Genomic DNA, 22350 nt, shown 5'->3' with positions numbered 1-22350 from the left:
CTACAATTATCCTTATGAACCAGACGGTTCCAAATGTCTTTATGAACCAGAAAGTTCTACAATTATCCATATGAACCAGAAAGTGTGGCAGTGTCACTATGAACCAGGAAGTGTCACAATGATCCTAAACACTAAGAAGTGCTACAATTATCCATATGAACCAGGAAGTATTGCAATGTCCCTGCAAACCAGGAAGTGCTACAATTATCCGTATGAACCAGGAAGTGCTACAATTATCTGTATGTATGAACCTGGAAATGTTACTATGTCCCTATGAACCAGGAAGTGCTACTATTATCCATATGAACCAGAAAGTGTTACAATGTCCCTGCAAACCAGGAAGTTATACAATTATCAGAATGAACCAGAAAGTGTTGCAATGTCTCTGTGAACCCGGAAGTATTGCAATGTCCATGTGAACCTGGAATTGCTACTATTATCTATATGAACCAGGAAGTACTACAGTTATTCGTATGAACCAGAAAGTATTACAATGTCCCTATGACACAGGAAGTGCTACAATTATCCCTATGAACCAGGAAGTGTTGCAATGTCCCTGGGAATCAGGAAGTGCTAACAATTATGTGTATGAACCAAAAAGTGTTGCAACGTCCCTGTGAACCAGGAAATGCTACAATTACCCATAAGAACCAGGAAGTGTCACAATGTCCCTGTGAACCAGGAAGTGCTACTATTATCCATTTGAACCAGGAAATGTAACAATGTGAGCCAGAAAGTTTTACAATGTCCCTACGAATCAGAAAGCATTACAATCTCCAGATAAACCAGGAAGTGTTATAATGTCCCTATAAACTAGAAAGTGCTGCAACCTTCCAATGACCCAGGAAGTTCATTTATCATGTCTAGGAAGCAGGAAGTGCTACAACCTCCCCAGTGACGCAGGAAGTTCTCTTACCATCCCCAGGAAACAGGAAGTGCTACAAACTTCGCTAGTGACCCAGGAAGTTTATTTAACATCTCCAGGAAGTTCATTGACCATCTCTAGGAAGCAGGAAGTGCTACAACCTCCTCAGTGACCCAGGATGTTCACTGACCATCTCTAGGAAAGCAGGAAGTGCTACAACCTCCTCAGTGACCCAGGACGTTTATTTATCATCTCCAGGAAGCAGGAAGTACTACAACCTTCCCAGTGACTCAGGAAGTTCATTGACCATCTCTGGGCAGCAGGAAGTGCTACAACCTCCCATGTGACACAGGAAGTTTATTTACCATCTCCAGGAAGCAGGAAGTGCTATAACTTTCCCAGTGACCCAGGGAGTTCATTTACCATGTCTAGAAAGCAGGAAGCGCTACAACCTTCCAGTTGATGGGGTACAGGACACCCCACCCTGAATAAGAATGTATATCATTATGTGACACCCTGAAATATGCCACCTTGGCATACTGATTGCCTTGAGCAGAAATAAATCAAGAACCAGCCAAAGCACAACCCACGGTCTCTTGACTTCATCACAGTGCTCTTGTCTGACATTTCTTATTGACTTTAAAAATGTCCTGTCTGTGACATTTCTTAGGTCCAACAGGAAACCCCAAGCCAGGTAGCGGGAGCCAGGCCAGCCCCTGGATGTCAGCGGCTGCCTGCTTCTCTCACCATGCACTGAATCTTGCAAATTTGCTGTGACCTCATGTACAGGGGGGAAAAGCTGTTTTTTCCTTTGACATGCACACCCCTCTCCCCTCTCATCCTTCACTTCTGACACTGAATGTGTAGGAACAACTGCTTTTTTCTATACATACACTCAAAATCGCTGTAACCAGAAGTCACAGAGATTCTGGGACTCTGTGCTGATAATCATTTTTTCCAGCCCTCTCATCCATGTGAGCCAGGGCCCAGGTAGCCAGGAAAACCAGCAATTACTCAGCAGTAAACGACCACTCATTCAATCCTTGTTGTCATGTATTGGGTCCAGGTTACTGGGTCCTCACAGGCTAGATCCACCCTCCAACAGCTGCATCTAAGCTATCCAATGGGCTGGTGCATCTTCCAGGGAAAGATCATTTGGGGCTCTATGAGAATTTGAAGGGCTGGGGGCAGCAATGGCAACCTGGGTGCCAAAGTCTTTCAACGACTTTTTTTTTCAGTGGTCCTCTCCACTTTTATTTCTGTCTCTTTCCACATGTGAACAACTCCTTCATCCTCTGATGCAGGCCTCTCTAAGTAACCTGTGATTCCATTGTAATTACACAGCTCATCCTAAATAATCGTCCCATGTCAAGATCCTTAATGTAATCCCATTTGCAAAGTCCCATGTGTCCCATAAGGTCACACATTTACATGATCAAGGGGCTAGGATGTGGGCATCTCTGGGGACCAGCATTTCACCTATCACATGGGGTTTCAACACCTGCTGGGATCTGGGAGCCTGATGAGGGAGGGTGTCACCCCTGAAGAGCTGGGTCAAAGTGAACCAAGTAGCTAGAACAGGTGGGCACAGGAAGTTGGTGATTCCCAAGGGCACCACTTTGGCAGAAGTAAGTGGGACCGTTGGGACCCCTCTACCTCTTGGGTCATGGATTTGTAGACAGACACTGAGAGCCTCCCACCAGAAGAGGGCACTGTCTGCATATAAAGAGAAAGACACACCTTGCTAATAATGCAGCAAGAAGAGGCCTAAAAGCAACTAACACTAACGGAGAGGCTTTCAAACCTCAGGGAGGTGGACCCAAATGGTATCACTGGTTTCTTTTTGAGGGAAAGTTTGATTTTTTTTTTTTCTCTTTAACTGCACTCTTTTGGGTCTCCCAGTTGATTGTTATTAGTACAGACTGCTTTTCAAATGGGAAATTAACTTTGCACTTAGCTGCCGAAGGGAATGATGACATTAGCAATGGGTACATGAGTGTAAGCAACAGCAGCGTGGGATCAGAGCCAGGATCTGAGACGCAGAGCTGGGAGGTAGGAGAGAGCTCTCTGGAAGCAAGCAGAGGGGAGCAGGGGTAATAAGCACTGAAAACAAGGATGGCCCCTAGGGACACTCGAAGGGACATTTTCAAGACTGGGCACTGACTGTAGCCTCACTCTGTTCCCCTCCATCCCATGCCATGCCTGACTTCCTCTTTTCCCCCTCACTGAGCCCCACAGGCACCCTCAGTTCCACTGACCACAGGCCCTTTGCACATGCCACCCTTGCTACACAAAACACCCTTTGACCCGCTCCTTGGGATATGTCATCCTCATTCCTCAGCTGTTAGCTCAACTGTCATGTCCCCCCAGGGGTCCACATGTGTGCCCCTGCCTGAGCCCCAGGCAACTAGTATGGAAGCATCTAGAAGCCTCAAACCTTCATCACTGCTCTTCCTACAGCACTCCAAAAACACAAACAAACTATAAGCAATTCGGCAACAGAGGAGACTTTAAAGAGTTACTCACTGTTTCATTCACCATGAAGAAACATCTGTGAAATCAAAGTCATCCCCTAAAGAAGGGAAACAGGCTGTTAACACCAAAGTTCTGAGAGAAATGAGGAAGAAATGACCTGGAAGCAGATGGAGAAAACACCACAGGCCTAAGTTTCTAAGTGTTTTCTAAGTATCACTGTGACCAGGACCTCATAAGAAAAAGTGAATTCCTGATCATTTTCACATCACTCTTCTCTCAGACACAAAGAGTAAAAGATGAGAGCAAGAGTCAGGGGTGGAAAGAGAGGGAGAGAGAGAGAGAAAAACAAAGTCATTTATAAATGAACTGTGCTGGCTGGACGAAGTTGGAACTCTAACTCTGCCAACACAGGATTCCCTCCTGTTGATTTCCCATCCCATCACCATCTCCCTTCAGGTAACCAACACCTCCCGCCACGGAGGCCCTAAGAGGTGAGGACACATGATTATGATCAGATTTGGGCTTAGAGGGTGTCTAAAAGGTGGCTCTATCAACCCAGACGTACTGGACAAACTGACGTGAAAATTCACCGTGGTTTCAGAGGTTGCCTTCTAGTTTTAAGCTTTTCAAATCCTGACTAAGGCTGGAGAAATTTTTACACTGAAAGGGGATAATAAGGAGGCTTAAATAAAAGAAACGTGAGGGGCTACATCAAATCCGACATTTTTCCAAAACCATGTAAGAATATACTCACATGGTTTCAATGAGTAATCAACAACTTACATGGTTTCAATGAGTAATCAATAAAAACCAGATGATTATCCAAATATATATATATATAAAGAAATAAGAAACCTCATGGTATGAAAAGCAATAATATTATATATTTGGGGAAAAATGTATACCAGAATAGAATGACCCTTCCTGAAATGACTACATTTTTTTAAAGGCAGTTTATTTTATTTAAAGGTGACTATCTTTGGGTTTTTGCTTTAAAGTCAGGAATTTAAAATATCTGCTCTCTTCACTCATAGTTAAACCTGTCCTGGGTTTACTATCAAAGGTAATACAACAAAAATACAAATAAAATGTAAAGAGAACATATAAAGATAGAAAATTGAAAAATATTTAAAAATCATGTGCAAATATGATTGTCTTCTTAGAAAGGTAAGAAATGAGAAAAAAATAGAAATTTAATAAGGGATCATAGTTCAGGATATAGTAAGGAAAAATATATTAAATCCTTTCTATATAACAAAAATAAACAGAAAGATAGTGGGCATAAAAATATATCCAGAAAAATGAAAAAAAAGAAAAAACTAGAAATGCATTAAAAGAAATCATCAGGGAAAGAGGTACATCGAATATCAAGAAAAATCTCAATTTTGCAGGCATGTTGGTTCTGAAGTTCAAAGGAAAAAATGACAGCTGGGCACGGTGGCTCACGCCTGTAATCCCGGCACTTTGGGAGGCTGAGGCAGGTAGATCATGAGGTCAGGAGTTCGAGACCAGCCTGGCCAATATGGTGAAATCCCGTGTCTACTAAAAATACAAAAATTAGCTGGGCGTGGTGGTGGGTGCCTGTAATCCCAGCTGCTGGGGAGGCTGAGGCAGGAGAATCGCTTGAACCCGGGAGGGAGAGTTTGCAGTGAGTCGAGATCGTGCCACTGCACTCCAGCCTGGGCGACACAGCAAGACTCTGTCTCAAAAAACAAAAAGTCACCAAAATCAGAAAGCTCAGACAAATATAAGACACCTTGAATAAAAATTTGAAGACTTGCCTGTCAAAAAATACTGTTAAACTATCCAATGGCAAAAATAAGACGAAAAAGCATTTTCATAGTAAATGGTTGGCAATATTTAATGTCTATAAAAAATGAGGAATGCTTATAAAACAATACGGACATATCAGAAGATAAGAATAAAGGCAAAGTAATCAATACATATAGAAGAAGTAGGCTGGGCACAGTGGCTCATGCCTGTAATCCTAGCACTTTGGGAGGCCGAGGCAGGTGGACTGCCTGAGCTCAGGAGTTGGAGACCAGCCTGGGCAACATAGTGAAACCCCATCTCTACTAAAATACAAACAAACAAACAAAAAAATTAGCTGGGCATGGTGGCATGCACCTGCAGTCCCAGCTACTTGGGAGCTGAGGCAGCAGAATTGCTTGAACCTGGGAGGCAGATGTTGCGGTGAGCTGAGATGGTGCTCCTGCACTCCATCCTGGCGACAGAGCGAGACTGTATCTCAAAAAAAAAAAAAAAGAAAAAAAAAGAAGTATACGTGGCAAATTGATGTACTATTTACTATTTTTTTTTAAATTGCAGAACTAAAGAACTGAAACTAGGCAAAGATTAATGTTACACGTGATAGTACATGACAAAGGTTTTCTAGGTGATCAGCAGCAGTAACGATGGTGGGAAGAAAGGGACATTTGCACATATCCCTGGCATCAAAATAAATTCATATAATTCTGGGCCAATTTCAGAACCAGGTCAAAAGCTATAGAAGTACTCATACACATTGATCTGAACAATTTGCATTCTAGAAATTGATTCGAAGGAATAAAAACAAGTGCATAAAGTTGATTCAAATTGACTTTGAAATCCATAATTCTAAAATGTTAGAAGAAAGATAACATTTTCAAAATTAAATATTGAAGTATATAATTATGTGGGAAATAAATAAGGACATAAAATGGACAGTAAAAGTCATGTTAGAAAGACTTAAATGACATAAGAAAATCATCAAGAAATATGAATATGCCAAAAATAACGTTACTAGCACATAACTATCAAACTGTCAACAGGATTTGGACACTAGTTATATTTTTCTGTGTTACAAGTTAAACAAGCATGTAAACAAAAAAAAAAAAATCACTAACGATCTAACTATTTGAAAAGCACTCACCTCTCTCCTGGGAATGCAACTACCCCTTCCTTCATATCATGTCTGTATTTAAAACCTCATATTCAACTTTTTAGAGGTGGAATCCGAAAAATCTCAGAATTTAAGATTCTATTTAAGATTTATGACTTCAATCTTAAAATCTTAGAAGTAAAATCAGGACACTAAAAATATAATCCAAATCAAAATTATATAGTTGAAAACTAGGTTTTGGAATTTCCTTGTACAAGGAGTGAAGAGTGAGCACAGGTTTCATGTGAAATCTCCCAGCTGACATGGACATCACTGTCCTGTAAACAACATACAGATGACCCATAGGGTTAGAGGCTCTTACCGGTGGAATCAGGCTGCTTGGGGTTTGGATTTGGCTTTGGTTTGGCTGGGTTCAGTGGTGCTGGCTCATCTGTTTGTAAAAGATGAGAGTTGCGATTATAAGTGCCTTGCAGTGAAGAAAATGAAACATCAATTTGCACACAGACGTTCACTAAACAGATAAAAATTGGACCTTGTTCTTTGTCATGGTGGGGATACCCATACACACAGCCTCCTGCCAATATCCTTCCAACATCTTCCAGCTACAGTACTGATAAAGCATTTTCAATAAAACCTATCAGGCAGCTTTTCAGATCAGCTACAGAATTGGCAAGGTACTGTGTAAAATGAAAATGCAGAAATCCTTGCTCAACTGTATTAAGAATTTCAAGATGACAACTAAAGACTCATAAACCAATATGGCACCCTTGTAAGCATGGGTCCCTGGGTGATCGAACAAGTCACACACTCATGAAGCCTAACTTGGCCAGGGGAGTCACATTTGCCTTACATCATTCCAAAGACTGTAAGAGTTTTAAAATAAAACTATGCATACTGGCAAAAACAAAAACAAAGTCCAACAATATCCAAAACAAACAACAACACACCTACTCCCTAACTTTCCACTGTGCAAACAGGTTTCATTGATCATTCACAAGAGATGCGTTTTTTGTAAATGATAATAATTTGGTGATAATAAGCAAGTCAGCCACAGTGGAGACTTTAAGGAGTTACTCACAGTTTCCTTTGTCATGTAAGGCATCTGCTAAGTCAAAGTCATCCCCTAAAGGAGGGAAACAGGCTGTGAACACCAAAGTTCTGAGAGAAATGAGGAAGAAATGATCTCGTAAACAGATGCAGAAAACACCATAACCCCACGTTCCTAAATACTTTTCTGGATATCCCTCTAACCAGAATCTCAATAGAAAAAGTGAATTCCTGATCATTTTCACATCACTCTCCCTTCTGATGAAAAGAACAAAAGATGAGAGCCAGAGAGAGAGAAATAAAATAATTTATAAATCAATTGTGCTGCCTGGACAGAGTTGGAGTTCCAACTCTAACCTGCACATGGTTGTCTCCTGTTGATTTCCTGTCCAAATATCATCTCCCCCCCCAGGTAACCAACACCTTCCACCAGGGAGGCCCTAAGAGGGGCTAGAGGGTGTCTAAATAGTGACTCTACCAACCCATTTATGCTGGACAAACTGATGTGAAAACTCACCATGGTTTCAGAGTTTGCCTTCTAGTTTTAAGCTTTTCAAATCCCAACTAAAGTTGGGGAAATTTTTTTTTTTTTTTGAGACGGTGTCTTGCTCTGTTCTCCAGGCTGGAGGGCAGTGGCACAATCTCGGCTCACTACAACAACCTCCTCCTCCCAGGTTCAAGCAATTCTCCTGCCTCAGCCTCCCGAGTAGCTGGGGCTACAGGTGCCCGCCACCACAACCAGCTAAGTTTTGTATTTTTAGTAGAAATGGGGTTTCACCATATTGGCCAAGCTGATCTCGAACTCCTGACCTTGTGATCCACCCACCTTGGCCTCCCAAAGTGCTGGGATTACGGGCGTGAGCCACTGTGCCTGGCCAGGTTGGGGAAATTTTTATACTGAAAGGGGATAACAAGGAGACTTAAATAAAAGAAACATGAGGGGCTACATCAAATCCAACATTTTTACAAAACCATGTAAGAGTACATGAATAATCAGTAAAAATCAAATAATTAGTCAAATATATTATATATAAATAAGAAATTTCATGGTATGAGAAACTATACTATTATACGTTTAGGAAAAAAAAGTATACTGGAGTAGAAAGAGGCTTTTTGAAGTGATTTACTTTATTTAAAGGTGAATCTCTCTGGGTTTTTGCCCTAAAGCCTGAAATAAAAGCTGTTTACTGTATTTACAATTCTACATATGAAAAGCTGTCCTGGGTTTATCTAGCAAAGACAGTACAACCAAATTACAAATAAACTGTAAACAAAATGTACAAATATAAAAAAGGGGAAATTAAAAAAAATAATTTGCAAACAACTTGTGGATCATAAAGAAAAATATACAAAATCCTTTGTATATTATAGTATAGAGATAAACAGAAAAATAGTAGACTTAGAAATAGATTCAGAGAAACAAAAAACAAAAACAAAAACAAAAAACAATTGAGAACTCCATTGACAAAAATCATCAGGAGAAACAGATGCATCAAATCTCAAGGAAAAAGCTCAACTTTGAAAATGTTTCACAACTTCTTTGATCAACTTATGTTTGAAGACAATTCAAATGAAATTAAAAAGACAGTTTTACTTCTCCCAAGCGGGAGACACAATGGCAAAATTATTCTCTATTAAAAAAAAAGTCACAAAACCAGAAAACCAACACAAACATAAGACACCATAAAAAAAATAGGTCTTGCTTGTGAAACATTCCTGTTAAAAATATTAAAAGGCAAAAATAAATAGCAAAAACATTTTCATAGTAAGCGGCTGATAATCTTTAATATCCATAAATAACTGAAGAAGACTTATAAATCAGTAGGTACATATGAGGATTTAAGAATAAAGGGGATAACATCCAATACACAAAAGAAGTAACCATGGCCAACTGGAATGCACTATTTTTTTTTAAATTTCAGAATTAGAGATGCGAAACTAAGACAAGTTTGATATAATCCTTACACTATCTGACAAAGGTTTTGCAGGTGATAACCAGTATAGAGATGGTGTTGAGACAGACATCTGCACACACCATCATCAAAATAAACTGGGATGATTCTGGGGCAAATGACGAACCAGGTCAAAAACTATACAAGGACTCATATACATTCATCTAGACAATTTGAATGCCAGAAATCTCTTCAAAGGAATAATAATAAAAAAAAAAGTAAATGAAGTTGACTCAAATTTGCTTTGTAATTCACAATTCTAAAAAGTCAGAAGACACAGTATTTTAAACATTAGGGATTAAATAAATTAATGTATTATATATTTATATAGAATATAATTGACAGTAAATGTCATATGATATAAATGATAAAATGACATGAGCAAATCTTCAGTGACTATTAATAAGTATAAAATAGGCCAGGCACAGTGGCTCATGCCTGTAATCCCAGCACTTTGGGAGGCCGAGGTGGGCAGATTACCTGAGGTCAAGAGTTCGAGACCAGCTTGGCCAGCATGGTGAAACCCTGTCTCTACTAAAAATACACACAAAAAAATGAGCCGGGCATGGTGGTGCATGCCTGTAATCCCTGCTACTCAGGAGCTGAGGCAGGAGAATTGCTTGAACCCAGGAGGCAGAGGTTGCCGTGAGCCGAGATCACGCTACTGCACTCCTGCCTGGGCAACACAGCGAGACTTCATCTCAAATAATAATAATAATAATGTTACAATGCAGTATGAACAAAAGACTGGCTTTATTACTTCACGTTTGCTTCATTTAAACTGATATATAAAATATAAGCGCAAATAACCATCACAATGCCAACAGGATATGAACATTATTTATGTTTCTGTGTTAAAAATTAAAAACAAAAAAGAACTAAAAACCTGAATGTTTCACAACAATTCAGTTCAAAAAACAGTTGCTAGTCAGATTACCTGAGAATGCTGTCACGTGTCAAAATAGCTGATACAAATATTCAAGGGCAAAAACATCGAAAACACCCAAGTTTCTCTACAGGAATGCACAGGCCATTTTCTCTCTACCAAGTTCATATGAAAATCTTGTGCTCAGTGTTTTAGACGTTCCATACAATCTTGGAAGTAAAATCAGCAAACTAAAAATAGAACGCAAGTCAAATATCTATTTCAGAAAACTGTGTATTTCACTCCCTGCCCACTGCAGTAACTGTACAGAAAGTCAGTAGCAAGCACGTGCTCATCTGAAAGCCTGTCGCCCAGCTGATGTGGATACCACTCTACTGCGGACAACGTACAGACAACGTATAGAGTGAGAAGCACTTACCGATGAATCCAGGCTGCTCAGGGTTCGCATTTGGCTTCAGCTTGGGTCAATTAGGAGGTGCTGGGTCGTCTGTTTGTGACAATGAGAGTTGCCATCATGAGTGTCTTGGAGTAAAGAAAAGGAAACATCAATTTGCATAGAGATGGCTGACGGATCAGGTAAAAGTTGGAGCTTGTTGCTTGTCATGGCAGGGATAACCGTACACACAGCCTCCTGCCAACTTTCTTCCATCATCTTCCGGCTACATTGCTTAATATCAAATTAAACTAAAGCAGGTGTCTAGACCAGTGACAGAGTTGGCAAGGTCCCGTGCGAAACAAAAATGTGGGACCCCTCGTCTCAACTGTATGAAGAAGAGCAACATGGTAACTACAGACCAGTAAACCAACATGGCGCTTTTGTAAGCGCAGGCCCCTGGGTGACTTCACAAGCTGCATGCCCGTGAAGGCTGACCTGGCCAGGGGAGTCACATTTGCCTTACATCATTCCAAAGACTGTAGGAGTTTCTCAACAAAAGCAAGTGGACTGGTTAAAAAAAAAAAAAAAAACAAAAGTCCAACAACATCAAAAACAGACAACAACACACTTACTCCCTAGCTTTCCACTGTGCAAACAAGTTCCATGGATCATTCTCAAGAGGTAAGTCTCTTGCAAATGATAATAACTGGGTGATCATAAGCAAGTCAGCAACAGAGGAGACTTTAAAGAGCTACTCACTATTTCCTCCATCACGAAAGGCATCTGCTAAGTCAAAGTCAGCCCCTACAAATAGGAAACGGGCTGTTAACACCAAAGTTCTGAGAAATGAGGAAGGAATGAGCTTGCAAACAGAGAAATCACTGGAGCCCCACGTGACTAAATACTTTATTGAACATGACTCTCACCAGGATCTCATCAGAAAAAGCAAATTGCTGACCATTTTCACATCACTCTTCTCTCACATGAATGGATTAGAGATCAGAAGGTGGCTGGGGGGAGAGAGAAAGAGAGGGAGCAAAAAGAGATAGATACAAAGAGAGAGAGAAAGTAATTCATAAATCAATTCTGCTCCCGGACAGAGCAGGAACTCCAACTTCGCCTGCACATAATTTGCCCCTGTTTATTCCCATCCCATCAACATCTGGTCCAAGGCCCCCAACACCTTCTGTGAGGGAGACCCTAAGAGGGGAGGAAGAATGACTGTGATCGGATTTGGGCTAGAGAGTGTCTAAAAGGTGGGTCTACCCACCCAGGGGTGTTCCACAAACTGCTGTGACATTCTTGATAATTTCAGAGGCTGCCTTCCAGTTCTAAGCTTTTCAAATCCTAACTGAAGTCGAGGAACCATTTTTGGTTTGTTTTGAGACAGGGTCTTCCTCTGTCACCCAGGCTGGAGTGCAGTGGTGTGACCACAGCTCACTGCAGGCTCCGCCTCCTGGCCTCAAGCAATCCTCCTGCCTCAGCCTCCCAAGCAGGTGGGACAGCAGGTATGTGCCACCATGCCTGGCTAATTTTTCATTTCATTGTAGAGAGGGGGTTTTGCTATGTTGCCCAGGCTGGTCTTGAACTCCTGGGCTCAAAAGATGGTCCCATCTCAGCCTCCCAAAGTGCTGGGATTATATGTGTGAACCTCTATTCCTGGCCATCATGAACTTTTTATATGGGGAAGGGGGAAAAAAGAGGCTTAAATGAAGGAAACTTTGATCCAACACTTTTCAAAACCATGTAACAGTACATTAGTAATCACTAAAAAACCAATGATTTTTCAAATATATTGTGTATAAAGAAATAAGAAGTCTCACAGTATGAGAACCTATACTATTGTATGTTTACAAAAAAAAGTATACTAGAACAGAGAGATCTTCTTGGAATGAGTGTCTGGTTTTGTAAAGACAATTTATTTTATTTACAGGTGAACCTCTTTAGGTTTTTACCTTGATGTCAGGAATAAAAAATGTCTACTCTATTCACTCATACTTAAAGCCATCATGTGTTCTCTAGCAAAGCCAATTCAACGAAAATACGAATGCACTCTGAAGACAACGAAAAAACATAGAAAAGGAGACAAATTTTAAAATCACTTACAAATAATATGTCGGTCTTCTTAGAAACATTAAGAAATGAAGAGAAAACAATTGGAAGTTCACAAGGGTTCATCATTCAGTGGAGAGTGAGAGAGAATGCACAAAAATGTTGCTACAGTTCAGAAATAGAGAGACAAATAGCGCACATAAAATCGTACTCACCAAAACAAATCGATACTGACGGGAAAACACCTTAGAAATCCATTTAAATAAATCACCAGGAGAAAAAGGCACACAGAAGAATCTGCTCGATTTTACAAATATTTTAGCACTCTATAAATCAATTCATCGTTGTAAGTAATTCAAATGAAAAGAAAAAGATGGTTTTCTTTTTCCCAAGAAGGAAGAGAGACAGTGATAAAATGGTTCTGTTAACAGGAAAAATGTGTTACACAAAGGTGGAAACTCACACAAACCTAAGACAACATAAAAAAGAAAAATTCAAGCCTTGCTTATAAAAGCTTCTGTTCAAAATGTTTTCAGAGGCAACAATAAAGTGGAAACACATTTTCATAATATATTGGGCAATGTTTACTGTCTATAAATAATTCAAAAATGAGTAGAAATAAGGGAGGACATACCAGAAGAGAAGAATAAAAGACACAGTATCCCATACACAGAAGAAGTCTCCATGGCCCACTGATGCATTGTTTTTGTTTCAAGTTTCAGAATTAAAGACGTGAAACTAAGACAAGGTTAGCATGACATTTTGCACTACTGGATAAAGATGTTTTGGTGAACACCAATATCGGAGACGGTGTGAGGAAAGGGTCATCTGCACACCCCGCCGCCATCAGAATAAATTGGTGCAATTCTGGGGCAATTTCAAAACCATGTCAGAAGCTACAAAAGTACTCACACACATCGATGTAAACAACCTGCACTCTAGAAATATATCTCCAAACATAAAGGAAAGTGCATGAAGGGCAGTCAAATTTGCTTTGTAATTGATAATTCCAAAACATCAGAAGAAACATAACTTCAGAATTAGGGATTAGTTAAAGAAACCAAAGTATGTAATTAAGTCTGTAGTATAATAATGTAAAGTCGTATGATACAAATGATTAAATATGAGAAAATGGTCAAGTAATATTGTTATGCCAATAATAACATAACCAGCAAAAAACCATAAAAATGTCAACAGGATTTAGACCATCTTGATAGATTTCTGTGTTAAAAATTAAACAAACATGTAAAGAAAAACACTCAGTCAAAATCTGATTGTTTAAAACAAGTTGGCTTCTCCACGGGAAACACACAGATTCTTTTCCTCATATCAAGTCTACATCTAAAAGCTCTTATTCAATTATTTGGAAGTTCCATTTATCTTTGAAGTAAAATCAAGAAAAGGAAAATAAAATCCAAACCAAAATCATATTTTTGTAATCTAGGTTTTCCACTACTTGAACACTGGAACTACCTTGTAATTCAACAGTAGGAACAGGCTCACCTGAAATCTCCTCTTCTCAGATGACACGGACATCACTGCCAGGTAAACAACATAGAGACCACCCCATAGGGTTAGAGGCTCTTATCAGTGAAACCAGGTCAGTTGGGATTTGGATCTGGCTTTGGTTTGGGGGGATTAGGTGGTGCTGCGTCACCTGTTTGTAAAACATGAGAGTTGGCGATCATCAGTGCCTTGCAGTCAAGAAAATGAAAAATCAATTTCCATGGCGACCAGAAAAGGAAATGAAAAACCAATTTGCATAGAGACCATTCACTAAACAGGTAAAAAATGACCCTTGTTTTTGTCATGGTGGGGATGCCCATACACAGAGCCTCCTGCCAATTCCCTTCCATCATCTTCCAGCTACAGGATTTAACTTCAAGTATTTTCAAAGAAAACTAAGCCAGGTGTCCAGACCACCTCCAGAATTTGAGAGGTCCTGCACAAAATGAAAACACAAGATTCTGTTCCAATTTTATGACGAATTTCAAGATGCCAGCTACTGAGTAATACACCAATATGGTGCCCTTGTATGCACAGGTCCCTGTGTGACATCACAGGTCACATGCCCATGAAGTCTGACCTGGCCAGGGAAGTGACATTTGCCTTATATCATTCCAAAGTCTGTAACAATTTTAAAATAAAAGCCAGCATATTGGTGGGAAAAAAAACAAAAATCCAACAACAACAAAAATAAAGCACAACAAGGCATAAACTTCCAATATTTCCACTGTATAAACCCAATCCATGGATTATGCAAAAGAGATGTCTCTTGGAAATGACAGTAATTTGGTGACAATAACAAATCAGCAACAGAGGAGACTTTAACGAGTTACTCACTGTTTCCTCCATCACCAAAGGCATCTGCTAAGTCAAAGTCAGCCCCTAAAGGAAGGAATCGGTCTGTTAATAGTAAAGCTCTGAGAAATGAGGAAGGAATGACCTCGGAAACAGATGGAGAAATCACCAGAGACCCACATGACTAAAGACTTTTCTGAGTATCACACTGACTAGGATCTCATTTGAAAAAGTAAATTCCTGATCATTTTCACATCATTCTTCCCCCAAATGAAGAGTAAGAGATGACAGCAAGAGAAAGAGGGAGAGAGAAAGAATGTCATTTGTAAATCAACTGTGCTGCCTGGACCCAATTGGGACTCCGAATCTGCCTGCACACAACTCTGTCCTGTTGATTCCCCATTATCTCCTCCCAGGTCCCCAACACCTTCAGCAAGGCAGACCATAAGAGGTAGGGCAGGTGACTGTGATCTGATCTGTGACTGACAGATTCTGATCTGTGTCTGAAAAGTGGCTCTACCCACCCAGCTGGGCTCCACAAACTAATGTGACATTCACGCTAGTTTCAAAGCCAGCCTTCTAGTTTTTTTTTTTTTTTTCATATGGAGTTTTGTCCTTTTGCCCGGCTGGAGTGCAGTGGTGTGATCTCGGCTCACTGCAACCTCCGCCTCCCAGGTTCAAGCCAGTCTCCTGCCTCAGCCTCCCGAGTAGCTGGGATTACAGGCATGCGCCACCATGCCAGGATAATTTTTGTATTTTTAGCAGAGGCAGGGTTTCTCCATGTTGGTCAGGCTGGTCTTGAACTCCTGACCTCAAGTGATCCAGCCTCCTCAGCCTCCTAAGGTGCTGGGATTACAGGTGTGAGCCACCTTAATTGGCCCAGCCTTCTAGTTCCAAGCTTTTCAAATCCCAATTAAGGTCGAGGCACATTTTATATTGGGAGTGATAAAGGAGGCTCAAATGAAAGAAACATGAGGGGCTACATCAAAATGAATCTTTTTTTCAAAACCATATTAAAATACACAAGTAATGAATAAACACATGATTTTTCACATACATTGTATAGAAAGAAATAAGAAATCTCATGGTATGAGAACCTATGTGTTCAAAAAAAGTATACTAGAAGAGAAAGACACTTATTGAAATGATTTATTTTATTTAAAGGTGAATCTCTTTGGGTTTTTGTCCTAATGTCTGGAAAAAAAGCTGTCTACCATATTTACAACTCTACATATTAAAAGTTGTCCTGAGTTTTCTAGCAAAGGCCATAGAACTAAATTACAAATAAACTGTAAAGAGAACGTATAAATCTAGGAACAGGGAAAACTTTAAAAACCCATTACCAAATAACATGACCGACTTCTTAGAAAAGGTCAGAAATGAAGAGAAAAAAATTGAAATTTAACAAAGGGTCATCATTTCATGGATTGCAAAAAATATATACACAAACTCTTCTACATGACAGAAATAAACAGAAAAATAGTGGACATGAAAATGGATTCAGAGTAACAAAAACAAGGAAAAAACACTTTAGAAACCCATTGACAGAATCAACAAGAGAAAGAGACAAATCGAATCTCAAAGAAAAAGCTCAGGCCGGCATGGTGGCTCACACCTGTAATCCCAGCACTTTGAGAGGCTGAGATGCGCGGATCACCTGAGGTCAGGGATTCAAGATCAGCCTGGCTAACATGGCGAAACCCCGTCTCTACTGAAAATACAAGAATTTGCCGGGCATGGTGGTGCATGTTTGTAATCCTAGCTAATTGGGAGGCTGAGGCACGAGAATTGCTTGAACCCAGGAAGTGGAGGTTGCACTGAGCCAAGATCACGCCACTGCACTCCAGCCTGGGCAACAGAGAGAGACTCTGTCTCCAAAAAAAAAAAAAAAGGAAAGAAAAGAAAAGAAAAAACTCAACACTGAAAACGCGTTACCATTCCTTGAATCAACCTATGGTGATAAACAATTCAAATGAAATTAAAAAGAAGGTTTTACTTCTCTGAAGAGAAGGGACAATAGCAAAATGATTCTCAATTTAAAAGGAAAAAAAGTTACAAAAAGCAGGATATCCACACAAACATAAGACACCATAAAAAAAATAAACATACCACTTGTAAAACATTCCTGTTAAAAATATTCAAAGGCAAAAATAAAGTGCAAAACCATTTTCATAATAAGTGGCTGGTAATCTTTAATATTGATAAATCACTGAAGAAGGCTCATACATCAGTAGGTAGGGAGGCTGAGGCAGGCAGAACATCTGAGGTCAGGAGTTCGAGACCAGCCTGGCCAACATGGTGAAACCTCATCTCTACTAACAATACAAAAATGAGCTGGGCCTGGTGGCGAGCACCATGAATTGAAGGATCAAAGCCAAAGCATTCAATACACAAAAGAAGAAGTCTCCGTGGCCCATTGGGATGCATTATGCTTTTTACATTTCAGAATGAGAGATGTAAAACTAAGACCGGTTTGATATAATAATTACACTATTTGACAAAGGTTTTGTAGGTGATAATTGCTACTGGAAAAGGTTCGAAGACAGGGACATTTGCAGACACCCTGGTATCAAATCAAATTGGTGCAATTCTGGGGCAAACAACCAACCAGGTTAAAAGCTATAAAAGTACTCATGAGCATTGACCTAGACAATTTGAATGCCAGAAATCTCTTCAAAGGAATGAAAAAGAGTAGACAAAGTTGACTCAAATTGGCTTTGTAATTCATAATTCTAAAATGTCAGAAGACACAATGTTTTCAACATTACAGATTAAAGGAATTAATGTATTTTATTATATATTTAGATAGAATAGTATTTGTCAGTAAATGTCATGATAGAAATGAGAAAACATGAGAAAATGTGAATTAATATTCTTATGAATAAGTATAAAATAAAGTTACAATAAACAATATAGAGACCACCCGTAGGGTTAGAGGCTCTTACCAGTGAAACCAGGTCGGTTGGGGTTTGGATCTGGCTTTGGTTTGGGGGCATTAGGTGGTGCTGGGTCACCTGTTTGTAAAACATGAGAGTTGCAATCATCAGTACCTAGAAGTCAAGAAAATGAAAAATCAATTTCCATAGCGACCAGAAAATGAAAAATCAATTTCGATAGCGACCAGAAAAGAAAATGAAAAATCAATTTCCACAGCGAGCAGAAAATGAAAAATCAATTTCCATAGCGATGAGAAAAGAAAATGAAATATCAATTTGCACAGAGACTGTTCACTAAACAGGTAAAAACTGGCCCTTGTTTTTGTCATGGGGGGGATACCCATACACGTAGCCTCCTGCCAATTCCCTTCTGTTGTCCTCCAGGTACAGGATTTAACTTCAAGTATTTTCAAAGCAAACTAAACCAGGTGTCCAGACCACCTCCAGAATTTGGGAGGGCCTGTGCAAAATGAAAATGTGCGACCCATTGTTCCAACTGTATGAAGAATCTGGAGATGGCAGCAACACAGCAATAAAGCAACATGGCACCCTTGTGTGCACAGGTCCCTGTGTGACTGCGCAGATCTATGCCCATGAGGCCTGACCTGGCCAAGGGAGTCACATTTGCCTTTCGTTGTTCCAAAGACTAACCATTTAAAAATAAAAGCCAGCATACTGGCTGGGCGTGATGGCTTGCACCTATAATCCCAGCACTTCGGGAGGCCAAGGTGAGTGCATAGCTTGAGTTTAGGAGTTAGAGACCAGCCTGCTCCACATGGCAAAACCCAGCCCCTACTAAAAAGACAAAAATTAGCCGGGCGTGGTAGTGGGTGCCTGTAATCCCAGATGCTCAGGAGGCTGAGGCACGAGAATCGCTTAAGCCCAGGAGGTGGAGATTGCAGTGAGCCGAGATCGCGCCACCGCACTCCAGCCTGGGCCACACAGTGAGACTCTGAACCTACACTTCAAAAAAAAAAAAAACCAGCATGCTGGTAAAAAAAAAAAAAAAAAATCAAAAATCCAACAACAAAAATAAACAACACATATACTTCCTATGTTCCCACTGTCCAAACTCAATCCATTTACCACGCAAAAGAGATGTCTTGAAAATGGTAATAATTCAATGACAATCAGCAAAGTCAGCAACAGAGGAGACTTTAAAAAGTTACTCACTGTTTCCTCCATCACGAAAGGCATCGCTAAGTCAAAGTCAGCCCTTAAAGGAGGGAAATGAGCTGTTAATACCAATGTTCTGAGAAATGAGGAAGGAATGACCCAAAAACAGGTGGAGAAAACACCACGGCCCCACGTTTCTAAATACTTCAGAAAACGTGAATTCCTATCTTCTCATCACTCTTCCCTCAGGTGAAAACAGTAAAAGATGAGCCTGAGACAGAAAAAGAGGGAGTGAGAGAGAGAGGAGAGAGAGAGGAGAAAGAGGGGGAGACAGGAGATAGAGGAGAGAAAGAGGAGAGGGAGGAGAGAAAGAGGAGAGTGAGGAGAGAGAGAAAAGCGAGAGAAAGCAGAGAAGAGAGAGAAGGAAGAGGAGAGGAGAGAGAGAGGAGAGAGAGAGAGACGAGAAAGGAGAGAGAAAGGAGAGGGGAGAGAGGAGAGGAGAGAGAGAGGAAGAGGGAGAGAAGAGGAGAGAGAGAAAGGAAAGAGAAGAGAGGAGAGACAGAGAAGAGAGACTGCAGTATCCATAAGATCCATAAGAACGTCACCAGGGTTGGGGGGGAATCGGATGCCACCTCTTCCCCAGGTTCCCCTAAATTTAAGAGTTCGCGATTCTGCAAACTGTAGAAGGAAAATTAAAACTTGGAACCCCACTTCACTCTGCCAAAATAATTAATAATAATAATAATAATAATAAAGCTGGAAGCTGAGTCAGGCAGGAAGCTGTCTTTCCTTCTGTTCCCAAGCAGACAGTGCAACAACTCTCTGTTGACCCGATCTTAGTAAAGTGCCAATTTAGTGAGCGCAAGACAAATACATAATTGACTATTCTACCTGCTCCTTTTCTTTTGCAACAGGTGAATTCGGTAAAATGAGCCTTCCTCCTTTCCCCTCCAGCGTGCTTTCCCCCTTTAAATACCGAGGCTCTCAATAGTATCTTTGGAGAAAGGCATAGACCCGTCTCCCGGGCTTCTTCCTGACCTTCGCCAAATCAACTCAAACGGATTGGGACTTGTCCCAGATACTTTTTGGTTTACAAAAGAAACGCTGACTTTTTCCTCTGAAACGGCTCCCACCTGGCCCCAGGAAGAGCGCTGGGGAGAAAGTGGGCGCCTCCTCCGGACCTGGGTCCCCGTGGGCACAGCGCGTCCCGCCGGGCACGGAAGAGGGGCCGGGTGTCCCCGCGGGGCGCCCCGCCCCTGCACCCCACATCCCCAGGCCCAGCCCGCGCCACCCCCCGCGTCCTCCCACCCGGATCCCGCCGCTCGCTCACCGGGGCGGCCACCAGACGGCGGAGCAGGCCGAGGAGCCGCAGCGCCAGCGCAGCCCCGCGCGCCATGGCGCGCCCAAGGCGAGCAGAGATCGTCCGCGAGTGCAGCGCGCGGGCGAAGGCGGCGGGACGGAACCTCCCCCACGGGCCGGGTGGGGCGGAGCCCGCGGAGGACTCGAAGGGGTTGGGTGAGGGGAAAAGCCCTGCAAACTCAGCCCAGGCTGCGCCTGCCCCGCCCCGCCCCACCCCGCCCCACCCCGGCCTCCACTTGCGCACGGAAGGGGAGGGAACGCCGGGCCCGGGGAGGGGACAGAGGAGGGGGCGGGCGGAGGTGGCTCGGGCCGCGCCGAGGGGACCACGGGACGCCCTCCTTCCCTTCTCGGGAAACTGTGAGTGCCCCCCGCCCACAAGCCCGTCGCCAGGACGCCGCCAACTAGAGCAAAGTGCAACCCCCAACATTCTCGGGAAAGTGCGGGTCCCTCCCTCTCTACAGCCCCTTAAATGCACGCCCCAGGGCGGCCCCTACCTGGAGCCAAGAGAAACCGCTGCCCTTCTTGGAGAGGTGTGGGCTTCTCCGCGCCCGCCCTTGCCGTCCCCTCTCTGTTCCTAACAGGCACCCCCCCAGGCAGCCCCAACGGGGAGGAAATGAAACTCTTCCTGCTCCTCTGCTCGGAAAAGTATGGGGCCCCCTTCCCGCTGCTCACGGGGCGCTCAGGGCGATCCCCAAGGGGTGCAAAGTGCAATCCCCTCCCTGCTTAGAAAGGCGTAGGCCTTGACAGGCAGCCACGGCCCCTGGTCCTTTCTGGAGCGTCCGAGCTGGGGGCGCTCAGTGGTGAAAGATGGCGGGGGTGGGGGGCTTTGAGACACACTGCGGATACCCCCTCTGCGCGGGACCAAGGACGTTCCGCCGCAAGCTCAGAGACAGGGTTGGGAGTGAGGACTTGTGGTCGTGGTTTGGGGTTGGGGGTAAGACCCCTATCTGGGTCGCCTGGCTGAGTCCTGGTCCTTGGCGAGTCACCCCAGCAGGCTGCGTCAGGGGCCCTTCGGTAACACTGGTCTTGTGGTGTCTCAGGCCTGCGGGCGGCTCCGTCTCTCCCCAGGCCACGTGTGCCCCTGGATCAGACACGGGCAAGGCCAGAGGGGCTGGCCCCGCACCCTGGGGCCCACCTCAGCGGTTTGAGGAATGCAGCAGTCTAACTATGCACTCCACTCCTAGAGGCAGAATCATTTTTCTTTTTTCTTTCTTTTTTTTGGTCTTTGCTTCATCCTGAACCTGCCTGGGATAATGACGTGATGGCTGGAGTCCCAGCAGCCAGTTCGAAGCAGGAAGTCTCCTACAGGATAGAAGTTGTCTGTGTGTTGTTTGTTTGTTTTGAGATGGAGTCTTGCTCTGTGGCCCAGGCTGGAGTGCAGCGGCACAATCTTGGCTCACTGCAACCTCCGCCTCCCGGGTTCAAGCGATTCTCCTGCCTCAGCCTCCCCAGTACCTGGGATTACAGGCATGCACCACCATGCCAGGCTACTTTTTGTATTTTTAGTAAAGACAGGGTTTCACCTTGTTGGCCAGGCTGGTCTCGAACTCCTGACCTCATGATCCGCCCACCTCGGCCTCCCAAAGTGCTGGGATTACAGGCATGAGCCACCGCGCCCAGCCAGAAGTTGTATTCTAAGCATGGCAGAACACGTTGAGCAAAGGTATCAGGGTGGCTGGTGATACAGCAGGACGGCTGTGCCAGCCCGACTCACATTCCCAACTTCTTTTACAGAACAAAGGAGTACATTTTTATCTTACCATTTGCTAAAGTTAGGTTTCTATCAGCTTTCTTTAAATCACTTTTATTTCTGGTTGTCATTACCAAGGTCTGAGCCCAACTTAGAGACCTCCCGTGAGGTTCTTGTGGGCAACCAAAGCACTTAAGAGGTGTCAGAGCATCACACACCATGCCTGCTGCACAGACGATCAAATGAAGCTTTTGAAGTCAGTGGATGATGGGTGGATAGATGGGTCTGGGGGTAGGAAGTGGTGGATGGATGAATGAATGGACAGACAGCCATCTGGATGCATGAATGGATGGATCACTTGCTGGAAGGATGGATAAAGAGATAGATGGCTGGATGAATGAATAAATGGGTGAA

The 22350-nt window shown here is 42.5% G+C and overlaps 2 long non-coding RNA genes across 15 annotated transcripts in view; one reads left to right on the top strand and one right to left on the bottom strand.

Moving 5' to 3' along the window:
- Positions 1 to 20423, bottom strand: part of LOC101124366 (uncharacterized) — a 50397-nt gene extending 29974 nt beyond the window's left edge. For 2 of the 14 annotated variants that reach the window (XR_010132619.1, XR_010132628.1), the window contains exons 1-10: positions 20218 to 20423; positions 18945 to 18987; positions 17781 to 17849; positions 14878 to 14922; positions 14038 to 14191; positions 11242 to 11286; positions 10525 to 10628; positions 7300 to 7344; positions 6583 to 6651; positions 3392 to 3437 (exon numbers count right to left, since the gene is read on the bottom strand). This is a non-coding gene — a long non-coding RNA (uncharacterized lncRNA). Of the gene's footprint in view, positions 1 to 951; positions 3438 to 6582; positions 6652 to 7299; positions 7345 to 10157; positions 10337 to 10524; positions 10629 to 11241; positions 14192 to 14877; positions 14923 to 17780; positions 17886 to 18944; positions 18988 to 20217 lie in introns of those variants that run through there. The other 12 variants (XR_010132630.1, XR_010132627.1, XR_010132625.1 and 9 more) reach the window with 11 other exon arrangements.
- Positions 14660 to 17010, top strand: LOC134757953 (uncharacterized). Its single transcript, XR_010132631.1, has 2 exons — positions 14660 to 15286; positions 16301 to 17010. It is a non-coding gene; the product is annotated as an uncharacterized lncRNA (long non-coding RNA).
- Positions 20424 to 22350: the final 1927 nt, after the last annotated feature.

Source organism: Gorilla gorilla, chromosome Y (assembly GCF_029281585.2).
Source record: "Gorilla gorilla gorilla isolate KB3781 chromosome Y, NHGRI_mGorGor1-v2.1_pri, whole genome shotgun sequence".
NCBI classification, from domain to species: Eukaryota; Metazoa; Chordata; class Mammalia; order Primates; family Hominidae; genus Gorilla; species Gorilla gorilla.
Note: the sequence above shows the minus strand (reverse complement) of the source record. Positions and strands in the feature narration are given on the sequence as shown.